This window comes from Dendrobates tinctorius, unplaced genomic scaffold (genome assembly GCF_039654945.1).
Source record: "Dendrobates tinctorius isolate UK_male_01 unplaced genomic scaffold, ASM3965494v1 ptg000102l, whole genome shotgun sequence".
NCBI lineage: Eukaryota > Metazoa > Chordata > Amphibia > Anura > Dendrobatidae > Dendrobates > Dendrobates tinctorius.
In genome coordinates, this window is record NW_027361770.1 from 37,644,690 (window position 1) to 37,656,792 (window position 12,103).

Genomic DNA, 12,103 nt, shown 5'->3' on the forward strand with positions numbered 1-12,103 from the left:
CTCCAGTGTATGGTGGGCCCCATATATCATTCACCAGAGTATAGTGCTCCCCAAAAATTTCTGTCCCAACATTGAAAACAATTATATAAGTCTCCTTGCTAGGGAATCCCTGCACTACTCTGAACTCCTTGTCGTCCCCATCTTCCATCTCACTGCACTTGGCTGTTTAGGCCCTCACACCGGCAGAGAGACTGTTGCGTACTATGCGGTGCCCTGTGCCAATGCCATCGCCCATGAGTATGCCCCCCCACCTGCTCAAGGAACCTGCACTTTCATCTGCACCTTCCTCTTTGTCCCCGTGTAAGGTGGTATAGTATGCGGGAAGGGGAACCTGAGATAACTCTGGGTCAGATTCTGGCTGTGTAGAGTGCGAGGGGAATGTAGTGGTCTGGGTCAATGTACAAGCAGCATCATCCAGCAGTGGCTGGGCCTCAGTGCACTTGTGGCGTCTCCAAGAGTACGGTCGCCACTGTGGCATTGCCTTTCTCCTAGAGAGTGTGTTGTCAAGCTTGGGAGCAACGAAGGATCTCTCTAGCAGTTAAACCAACACACAACACATTTCCCACTCCAGGCCAGCAGGGAGACCTCTGAACCTGACTGCTGAGGAGCTGCTCTCTGTGGTCGGGAGGAGGTAAGTTAGGGCACTCTGTGCAGGGAAGGGGAAGTGTGTGGACGTCAGAAGGGGAGCTGGAGGATGAGCAGAGTTGAGGCTCACTCCTAGCTGGAGCGCATGGTCCGGATTCCGGTCTCAGAGTTTGTAGGGACACTGACGTTCCTGCAGCAGAAACCGGGGGAAGTAGCAGCTATAAATGCTCTGTACCCAACTAAGGCTCGGAGGCCCCAGCATCGACATGTGAGAGGCAGAAGGAAAAGGCTACAGCTGTCTGCCATACAAGTAAAGTCTGAGGAACATCTGTTAGACAGGAGGCGTTTCAGTAAACCACGGTCCTGTGAGTGCTTTCCCCACAATCGCTAGAAAGGAGACGTTCAGGAAGGTACATGTTGGCGGAGTGTTGGAAGGGAGCTTTCCATTCTGGTCCCGGAGGTTGGCGGAGGTCCTGACCCGGAAGACACAGCACGGAGGCAGGCATCTGTGTAACCTGCAGACTGTGAGTAAAGCTTTGGAACTGCACGCTCTGGTGTCCTACAGTTATTCCAGCACCGCTACATCTGGGTATCAGCACCTACACCGCCTGTGCCTTTCCCCCATCACTACATCTACACTTCCCTGGGACTCCAGCTCCACCTGTGGGGAGCTTCACCATCTTTGCTGCACAACTCCATCAGTCCCAGAGGATCTGCATGCAGCGTCGGCCTAACATCTATGATGCCGAACACCACAGGTGACGTCAAACTATCTATATAAACTCTTTACCATTAAACCACGCCATTTATATGGGCGCCCAGGGCCACCGTCCAGGTCACCGCTGCGGTGACACATCCCACTGACACCGGCCCGGTACAGAGTACCCCACAGCCCTGGGAGGGCGACCCATATGCCGACTGCTGATCGGGCGGCGTTATTCCCACGAATCTCCAAACAGCGTCCCTGGAGGCAAAGTTTTTGGTTTCAGGGGGCAGTATGATTGCAAAGCTGAACCTTAAAGGAATGTCCAAAAGGGCACCACCAGGAGTGGAGCCTGTGGCTTAATTGGACAGCACCCGGGAAACCACTACCATACAAGCTACAGAAAAGATGGACAGATTGCAAGCTTTGTCGATTCTGGGTGTGGTGTGGTATGTTCATTTGTAGTTGTGCTAGCGATTTCTCAGCTTTATTCCGTTAACGTCCGAGACTCTGGCATGGCCCCGTGGTATGCATCAAGCTTACTAGAGGGATACGCGAGGCTGTGGCACGTGAGATCGAGCAATAACAGGTCTAGCATTCCAGTACATGTCCGGGGCTTAATGCACGCTACACTGAAAGGACCAGCTTTTGTCGCTTACCGGTGCAGATAACCTGCTGAACTCCGTTAGTGATGGGGATCTGGGATTCAGATTATTCCCCGCGAACGATTATTTCCCAGTAAGTTCAGGTCAACCGCAATTCCGGAGTTAGGCCTAACTGTCATTCCTGAAAAAATTGCGTGTCCAAACCACAGGTGCTGTAGCTTGCTTAACAGCTCGGCAGCCGTTCTCAGGCCCAGTATGGATTCAACAACATTGTAGAAAGTTGATAAAGGGTACAGTTTCACCGGATAACACGTATATATGTAGCCTAGTTTACACATTAAAAATATATGTCTATAGATCAGGAGGCAGACTCAGATGTCCTCAGGCCCAGTATGGATTTGACCAGATTGTAAAAAGTTGAGAAAGGGTACTTTATCACTGGATAGCAGGTATATATAGCATAGTTTAAACATGTAAAATCTCCGTGTTCTCAGTATGGATTACACAGCAATCTAAAAAGTGGAAAAAAGGAAATGCATTTGAGGCGTACACAACTATATACTTTTGGTGTTATTTTTAAATCTTCATATATATATTTCTGTCTCAGTAATACAGTCCAGCCTCTCCGCAATAGGAAATGAGATGCATACAATTAGTGACATAAAGGCTATTGATTGCAGAAATCTAGGAATTATTATTCACGGGAAAAACTTCCGTCACAATTCTCATAGGCAATGCTGACCCTCAATTAATTTGTGTGTTGAGACAGTGAAAACATTTTTTTGTGAATAAAGTCTTGCTGTATCGCACAGTTGATTCCATCACTGTTACTCATCTCAATCCAATTTTTATCACAAGGAGCGATGTAAACATGGTGCTCACTGGCTATCATGATCTGTCACGTAACTTTGGAGTGCAAAAGACAGAAGCCACAGGCCGTAGGCGATTCTATTTGATTGGCATGAGAGGGCACATTTTGAAATGTGCGCCGGAATGTCACACGTTTGTGAGTAGGAAAACTGTGAAAGCTGATGATAAACCACCACTGCATGTAATTGTGAGTCGACGTCCATAAGAAATGGAAGCCACTGATCATCTGGAGCTAGAGCCCGGCCAGCAGGACAGGGCATAGCTACATCTTAACCATCATCTTTCAGTTCAATCAATTTGTAGTGGCAGTCCCAGTGAAGGATTTGACAGCACAGACTAAACAGCGGAGGAGCATGGAGAGGTAAGCATTGCAAATGCTGGGGCCCTGCCCAAGCAAGGGAAGCGCACTCGTGGGCGTCGGTACTGGCACTGGGCCCCTCATAGTACGGCGGTGTGTCTGACGGCAGGTGTGCACCACCACTGTCAGACACTTGATTGCACTATGAGGGACCCTATGCCAGTGCCCGCGCCCAAGAGTCGGCCTACCCACCTGTCCAGGGCAGCGGCACTCGCACGGTTTTGTGTGCTAGGTGGTGACCCCGGCCATGGGGGGGCCGCCCACTTAGGGAGGTTTACAAAGTGGCATATATAGATGTGGGTCATTCAGCTGCTGCAAAAGGCAAAATAGGTCAAGTTCGCGGAATAGGAGGAGGACCAAAGCAAGCCATTTTTCTGGCAACCTATGTGTCATCAAGAGAAGGTGGGACAAAATCCTTGGAAACCCATGCATGGTTCATTTTAATGAAGGTTAGATCATCCACATTTTGGGTTGACAGACGGGTCCTTTTTTCTGTCAGGATTGATCCAGCTGCACTGAAGACTCTTTCCGATAGCACACTTGCAGCTGGGCAAGCGAGCTCCTGTAAGGCATATTGGGCCAATTCAGGCCAGGTGTCCATTTTAGCGGCCCAATAGTCAAAGGGGAATGACCTGTGCGGGAGAACATCGATATGGGAGGAAAAGTAGCTGTTAACCATAGTTGACAACTGCTGTCTCCTGTCACTTTCCATCGATGCTGTATTAACAGTTGTGTGAGCGGTCCGTGAAAAATCAGTCCACAACATTGTCATGAAACCCATGTCTCCAACGCCACTTCTGCTGTGTGCACCACGAACACCTCTGCCAAGCTGCCCCCGGCCCGTACGGCTCGTGTGAGAACCATCACCGCTGCTGTGTGCTGGGAATGCCTCAACCAACCGGTTAACCAGAGTTGCTTGTTTAGTAGCCAATATTAGGTCAAGGTTCTCCTGTGGCATGATGTTTTGTAATTTGCCTTTATAGCGTGGATCCAGGATGCTGGCCAACCAGTAGTCGTCATCGTTCATCATTTTGGCAATGCGGGGTTCCCTTTTTAGGATCTGCAAGGCATAATCTGACATGTGGGCTAATATTCCCGGTGTCAATGATGCACTGCGAGTGCTGGGTGGAGGAGCACTTTCTGGCAAATCCACATCCCTCCAGTCACGCACAAACCCTGTACCAGACCTTGCCACGCCAACATTTTCACTTGCCCCACGAGATGCATCCTCCTCCCCTAAGTAATCATCCCCATCATCATCCTCCTCCTCCTCTTCTTCCTCCAACTTGTCCAGGAGAGGTCCCTGAGCAGACAATGGCTGAATGTCATCAAGGATTCCCTCCACCTCTTCCTCCTCGTCAACATTGGCTGCAGACGCCTGCTCCTTAAGGTGCGTCAAAGTTTGCATGAGCAGACGCATAAGTGGGATGCTCATGCTTAGGATGGCGTCGTCTGCGCTTACCAGCCGTGTGCATTCCTCAAAACACTGAAGGACTTACAGAGGTCTTTCAGCTTCGACCACTTCACACCTGTCAACTCCATGTCTGCTCTCAAAGTGCCTGACCGTGTATCCTCCCACAAATGCATTATGGCCTGCCTCTGCTCGCACAGCCGCTCAACCATGTGCAGGGTGGAGTTCCACCTTGTTGCAATGTCGATAATGAGGCGGAGGTTGGGAAGGTGGAGCAATCGCTGCAGCTTCTGCATACGAATGGAGTGTACAGGCGACCGGCGGATGTGCGCGCACAGTCTTCGCACCTTCTGGAGCAGGGCTGTTAACTCCGGATAATTATTGAGGAAGCACTGCACCACCAGGTTCAAGGTGTGAGCCAAGCAAGGTATGTGGCTGAGTTTTGAAAGGGCTATGGCTGCCACAAAATTACGGCCGTTATCACTAACTACCTTGCCTGCCTCAAGATGTACACTGCCCAGCCATGACTCAGTTTGTCGCTGAAAGTACTCGGCCAGCACCTCGGCGGTGTGTCTGTAGCCCAAACACATCATCTGCAACACAGCCTGCTGACGCTTTCCACTAGCTGCTCGATAGGGGCCACCTCGTGTGCAACAGTGGCAGCTGCAGATGGAGTGCTCGTACGACTGCGCTCTGTGGACGAGCTTTCGCTTCTGGAGGAGGAGGGTCGAACGCCTACAGCCAACTGTTTCCTATACCGTGGGCTAGGCAGCACTGTCCCACCACCGCTGTCCCCTGTGGACCCTGCATCCACCACATTAACCCAGTGGGCAGTGATAGACACGTAACGGCCCTGGCCATGCCGACTGGACCATGCATCAGTTGTGAGGTGCACCTTTCCACTCACTGACTGCTTGAGTGCATGGACAATGCGGTCTTTCACATGATGGTGGAGGGCTGGGATGGCTTTGCGAGAGAAGTGGCGACTGGGTAGGTCATAGCGTGGTACTGCATAGGCCATGAGTTCGTGGAAAGCTGCGCTTTCCACCAACCGATAGGGCATCATCTCTAGCGAGATTAGTTTGGCAATGTGGGCGTTCAAACCCAGTGTACGCGGATGAGAGACTGAGTACTTTCTTGACCTACTCATAGTGTCTGTGAGGGTGAGCTGGACTTGAGAGCTGCATATGGTGGAAGTAGCGGTGGACAGGGCGGACTGAGAGAGGGTTGATGATGGTGATGGAGTTGGTGTTCTTTCTGATGGCCTAGATTCAGTCTTTCGTTGATATAACAGTGGGATTCCCTGACTGCTGTGGCCTTGCAACGACACCTCAACATTTGCTGATGTGCTAACCGGTGGGCTTACAGTGGAGGAAACAATGTAGCGTTGCTGACTAACTTCTTTGTGATCAGTTGCACATGTGGTACTTGAGGTTTAGTGTTGTGTCCACGCTTGCAAGTGCATGCTGGTTAAATGTCTAAGTATGCAACTGGTATTCAAATTTTTCAGGTTTTTCCCTCGGCTAAAGGTCTTTGCACACTTCTTACAGATAACCTTGGCCTGATCATGAGGATTTTGTTCAAAAAAGTGCCACACTGCACTCTTCCTACTTTGGCAGACATTTTGCGGCCTAGCACGCTGTGATCTTTTGACCCTCTGGACAAGCTGTCCAGCAACTCTTTTGATTTTTGGAACCTGTCTTTGGAGTGCTCCGGGCCTGCCAGATAACAGCTGTTGCGATGTAGATGTCTGCTGTGGATGCTCCTCCTCCTCATCTGAGCTATTGGAAGCAGCACCCTCTTCCCCCAATGGATGCCAATCTGGGTCAACAACTGGGTCATCCATCACCTCCTCTTCAATGTCATGTGCACCTTCCTCTGTGTCACCGTGTATGGTGGTATAGTGTGCGGGAAGGGGCACCTGAGTCTCATCTGGGTCAGAATCTGGCTCTGTACACTGCGAGGACAATGTAGTGCTCTGAGTGAATGTACCAGCAGAATCATCCATCAGCGGCTGTGCATCAGTGCACTCCATGTCAGATTCATCTTGGCCTGGGTAATTCACCATTTCACTTGATAATCCAGGCATGGTATGTGAAAACAGCTCCATGGAGTAATCAGTAGTATGGGCTGCGTCATCCTTCAATCTTGGTTGGGGTGAAGGACACAAGGAAAGGTGTGGTTCATGAACATGAGCCTCCAATGACGACTCAGTGCTTTTATTTTTTACAACTGAAGAAGAGGAGGCGATAGAGCTGGAGGCTGAGTCAGCAATGTAAGACAAAACTTTTTCCTGAAGCTCTGGCTTTAAAAGCGGTTTGCCAACTCCTAGAAAACTAAGCCTTCGAGGCCTTGTGGAGCCAGACGATGACGCAGGCTCAACACCTCCTGCATTCGGTCCTATTTTGCTTTTGCCACTACCATCAGATCCACCACCAACACCATCATTACCAGCTGCCAACCCCTGCCCAATTCCACGGCCTCTTCCACCAGCCTTCCTCATTTTTGGTAGAAATGTAAACAAAATCCAACAAACTATATAGTAATGTAAAACAAGGTACAAGGTGTCTATAGGACAGGGGAGATTTTGAATTTCAGCACAAACTTGTGGACACTGGACACTTTTGGATTGTGTGAGGCCCACTGAATATCACAGCACTGAATGTCACAGGCAGAAATTGGCTAGTGTATGACAAACTACAAGGTGTATATAGAATTGGGCAGAATAGGAATCTCCCTAGAGTGTAGGTCTGTAAGAACGGAACAAGTCCTCGACTTATCCTTACAGAGCGACACACAGCTTCACTGTGGCCGTGATAACAGCCGTTACACGGTACTGAGAGAGGAGCGTGCACGTACACGGCTGTCCGGTGTACGTAAAATTGTCAAGCTCCGTGTTTAAGTATACGGACTGACACACGCTGTCTCTCTATAGTTTTGAATGTGATCAAACAGCAAATATATTTAACTGTTTGAAAACTAGACAAAACTAGAAGGTGATAAAAAAGGGTGCTCTGGTGATTTATTGAGTGCTGTTCAGACAATAGGTTATGATTAAGGGCGTCTAGCTAGAAACGCGTAAACAACGTTCTATTGTCTGAACAGCACTCAATAAATCACCAGTGCACTCAGATGGATCACTTCCCTTTTTTATCATTGCTGTGCGGCCAGGGCAGGGCCGGATCCGAGTCTGAGGTGCGGTGAGGTCAGACGGTGGTGAGCTGGACTTTCAAACAAAACTAGAAGGTGCAGGTAGAGTTGAGCGAAACGGGTCGAACAATTTCAAAAGTCGCGTTTCAAAAGTTTGTTTTGCGCTCTTTTTCAGCCAATCAGGATCCACGGACACTGTGGGCAACGTGATGACATAGGCAGGGGTCACCACCATCTTTCAGAAGGGCATGCAAGTGATTGGCTTGCTTTGGTGGGCATCACAGGGGGTATAAAAGGGCATGCACGCCGACCGCCATCTTACTTCTGCCGATCTCAGTATAGGGAGAGGTTGCTGATTCTGTAGGGAGAGCGTTAGGCAGGGAAGAAGACAAAAAAACTGCTTCTGCTGCTAGCGATTTGGCCTGCACAACACACCAGTCACTGTGTGTGCAGTGCAAGGGGAGGCTATATAGTGGTGTATCAGTGGTGTTGGTTGTTGGGCTGCCTTCTAAGGCTTCCTGACATTCCTGCATTGCTGTTTACCCACTGCTCCGCAAACTGCTTTTTTAAAAGCAATCCAATCTCCCTTATCCTCTAGTCACTTTGGTCACAGCTGTGCCATCGAGCCTGTGACATAGCGCTCAGATATCAGTGGGCCTCACACAATCCAAAAGTGTCCAGTGTCTGCAGAAATTCAAAATCTCCCCTGTCCTATAGACACCTTGTACCTTGTTTTACATTACTATATAGTTTGTTGGATTTTGTCTACATTTCTACCAAAAATGAGGAAGGCTGGTGGAAGAGGCCGTGGAATTGGGCGGGGGTTGGCAGCTGGTAATGATGGTGTTGGTGGTGGATCTGATGGTAGTGGCAAGAGCAAAATAGGACCGAATGCAGGAGGTGTTGAGCCTGCGTCATCGTCTGGCTACATAAGGCCTCGAACGCTTAGTTTTCTAGGAGTTGGCAAACTGCTTTTAAAGCCAGAGCATCAGGAAAAAGTTTTGTCTTACATTGCTGACTCAGCCTCCAGCTCTATCGCCTCCTCTTCTTCAGTTGTAAAAAGTAAAAGCACTGAGTCGTCATTGGAGGCTCATGTTCATGAACCACACCTTTCCTTGTGTCCTTCACCCCAACCAAGATTGAAGGATGACGCAGGCCATACTACTGATTACTCCATGGAGCTGTTTTCACATACCATGCCTGGATTATCAAGTCAAATGGTGAATTACCCAGGCCAAGATGAATCTGACATGGAGTGCACTGATGCACAGCTGCTGATGGATGATTCTGCTGGTACATTCACTCAGAGCACTACATTGTCCTCGCAGTGTACAGAGCCAGATTCTGACCCTGATGAGACTCAGGTGCCCCTTCCCGCACACTATACCACCATACACGGTGACACAGAGAAAGGTGCACATGACATAGAAGAGGAGGTGATGGATGACCCAGTTGTTTACCCAGATTGGCATCCATTGGGGGAAGAGGGTGCTGCTTCCAATATCTCAGATGAGGAGCATCCACAGCAGACATCAACATCGCAACAGCTGTTATCTGGCAGGCCCGTAGCACTCCAAAGACAGGTTCCAAAAATCAAAAGAGTTGCTGGACAGCTTGTCCAGAGGGTCAAAAGATCACAGCGTGCTAGGCCGCAAAATGTCTGCCAAAGTAGGAAGAGTGCAGTGTGGCACTTTTTTGAACAAAATCCTCATGATCAGGCCAAGGTTATCTGTAAGAAGTGTGCAAAGACCTTTAGCCGAGGGAAAAATCTGAAAAATTTGAATACCAGTTGCATGCTTAGACATTTAACCAGCATGCACTTGCAAGCGTGGACACAACACCAAACCTCAAGTGCCACATGTGCAACTGATCACAACGAAGGTAGTCAGCAACGCTACATTGTTTCCCCCACTGTAAGCCCACCGGTTAGCACAGCAGCAAATGTTGAGGTGTTGTTGCAAGGCCACAGCAGTCAGGGAATCCCACTGTTATATCAACGAAAGACTGATTCTAGGCCATCAGAAAGAACACCAACTCCATCACCATCATCAACCCTCTCTCAGTCCGCCCTGTCCACCGCTACTTCCACCATATGCAGCTCTCAAGTCCAGCTCACCCTCCCAGACACTATGAGTAGGTCAAGAAAGTACTCAGTCTCTCATACACGTACACTGGGTTTGAACGCCCACATTGCCAAACTAATCTCGTTTGAGATGATGCCCTTTCGGTTGGTGGAAAGCACAGCTTTCCGCGAACTCATGGCCTATGCAGTACCACGCTATGACCTACCCAGTCGCCACTTCTTCTCTCGCAAAGCCATCCCAGCCCTCCACCATCATGTGAAAGACCGCATTGTCCATGCACTCAAGCAGTCAGTGAGCGGAAAGGTGCACCTCACAACTGATGCATAGTCCAGTCGGCATGGCCAGGGCCGTTACGTGTCCATCACTGCACACTTGGTTAATGTGCTAGATGCAGGGTCCACAGGGGACAGCGGTGGTGGGACAGTGCTGCCTAGCCCACGGTATAGGAAGCAGTTGGCTTTAGGCGTTCGACCCTCCTCCTCCTCCAGAAGCGAAAGCTCGTCCACAGAGCGCAGTCGTACGAGCACTCCATCTGAAGCTGCCACTGTTGCACACGATGTGTCCCCCTATCGAGCAGCTAGTGGAAAGCGTCAGCAGGCTGTGTTGCAGATGATGTGTTTGGGCAACAGACACACCGCCGAGGTGCTGGCCGAGTACTTGAAGCGACAAACTGAGTCATGGCTGGGCAGTGTACATCTTGAGGCAGGCAAGGTAGTTAGTGATAACGGCCGTAATTTTGTGGCAGCCATAGCCCTTTCAAAACTCAGCCACATACCTTGCTTGGCTCACACCTTGAACCTGGTGGTGCAGTGCTTCCTCAAAAATTATCCGGAGTTAACAGCCCTGCTCCAGAAGGTGCGAAGACTGTGCGCGCACATCCGCCGGTCGCCTGTACACTCCGTTCGTATGCAGAAGCTGCAGCGATTGCTCCACCTTCCCAACCACCGCCTCATTATCGAAATTGCAACAAGGTGGAACTCCACCCTGCACATGGTGGAGCGGCTGTGCGAGCAGAGGCAGGCCATAATGCATTTGTGGGAGGATACACGGCCAGGCACTTTGAGAGCAGACATGGAGTTGACAGGTGTGCAGTGGTCGAAGCTGAAAGACCTCTGTAAAGTCCTTCAGTGTTTTGAGGAATGCACACGGCTGGTAAGCGCAGACGACGCCATCCTAAGCATGAGCATCCCACTTATGCGTCTGCTCATGCAAACTTTGACGCACCTTAAGGAGCAGGCGTCTGCAGCCAATGTTGATGAGGAGGAAGAGGAGGAGGGAATCCTTGATGACATTCAGCCATTGTCTGCTCAGGGACCTCTCCTGGACGAGGTGGAGGAAGAAGAGGAGGAGGAGGATGATGATGGGGATGATTACTTAGGGGAGAAGGATGCATCTCGTGGGGCAAGTGAAAATGTTGGCGTGGCAAGGTCTGGTACAGGGTTTGTGTGTGACTGGAGGGATGTGGATTTGCCAGAAAGTGCTCCTCCACCCAGCACTCGCAGTGCATCATTGACACCGGGAACATTGGCCCACATGTCAGATTATGCCTTGCAGATCCTAAAAAGGGACCCCCGCATTGCCAAAATGATGAACGATGACGACTACTGGTTGGCCAGCATCCTGGATCCACGCTATAAAGGCAAATTACAAAACATCATGCCACAGGAGAACCTTGACCTAATATTGGCTAATAAACAAGCAACTCTGGTAAATCGGTTGCTTGAGGCATTCCCAGCACACAGCAGCGGTGATGGTTCTCACACGAGCCGTACGGGCCGGGGGCAGCTTGGCAGAGGTGTTCGTGGTGCACACAGCAGAAGTGGCGTTGGAGACATGGGTTTCATGACAATGTTGTGGACTGATTTTTCAAATACCGCTCACACAACTGGTAATACTGCATCGATGGAAAGTTACAGGAGACAGCAGTTGTCAACTATGGTTACAAACTACTTTTCCTCCCATATCGATGTTCTCCCACACAGGTCATTCCCCTTTGACTATTGGGCCGCTAAACTGGACACCTGGCCTGAATTGGCCCAATATGCCTTACAGGAGCTCGCTTGCCCAGCTGCAAGTGTGCTATCAGAAAGAGTCTTCTGTGCAGCTGGATCAATCCTGACAGAAAAAAGGACCCGTCTGTCAACCCAAAATGTGGATGATCTAACCTTCATTAAAATGAACCATGCATGGGTTTCCAAGGATTTTGTCCCACCTTCCCCTGATCACACATAGGGTGACAGAAAAATGGCTTGCTTTGGTCCACCTCTTCCTGGTACTTCACCTATTTCGCCTTTTGCATCAGCTGAATGTCCAACATCAACATATGCCACTTTCTAA

The 12,103-nt window shown here is 49.9% G+C and overlaps 1 protein-coding gene across 1 annotated transcript in view; it reads left to right on the top strand.

The window, feature by feature from the left end:
* Positions 1 to 12,103, top strand: part of LOC141099782 (dynein axonemal heavy chain 5-like) — a 587,253-nt gene that overhangs the window by 117,063 nt on the left and 458,087 nt on the right. The window lies entirely within an intron of this gene.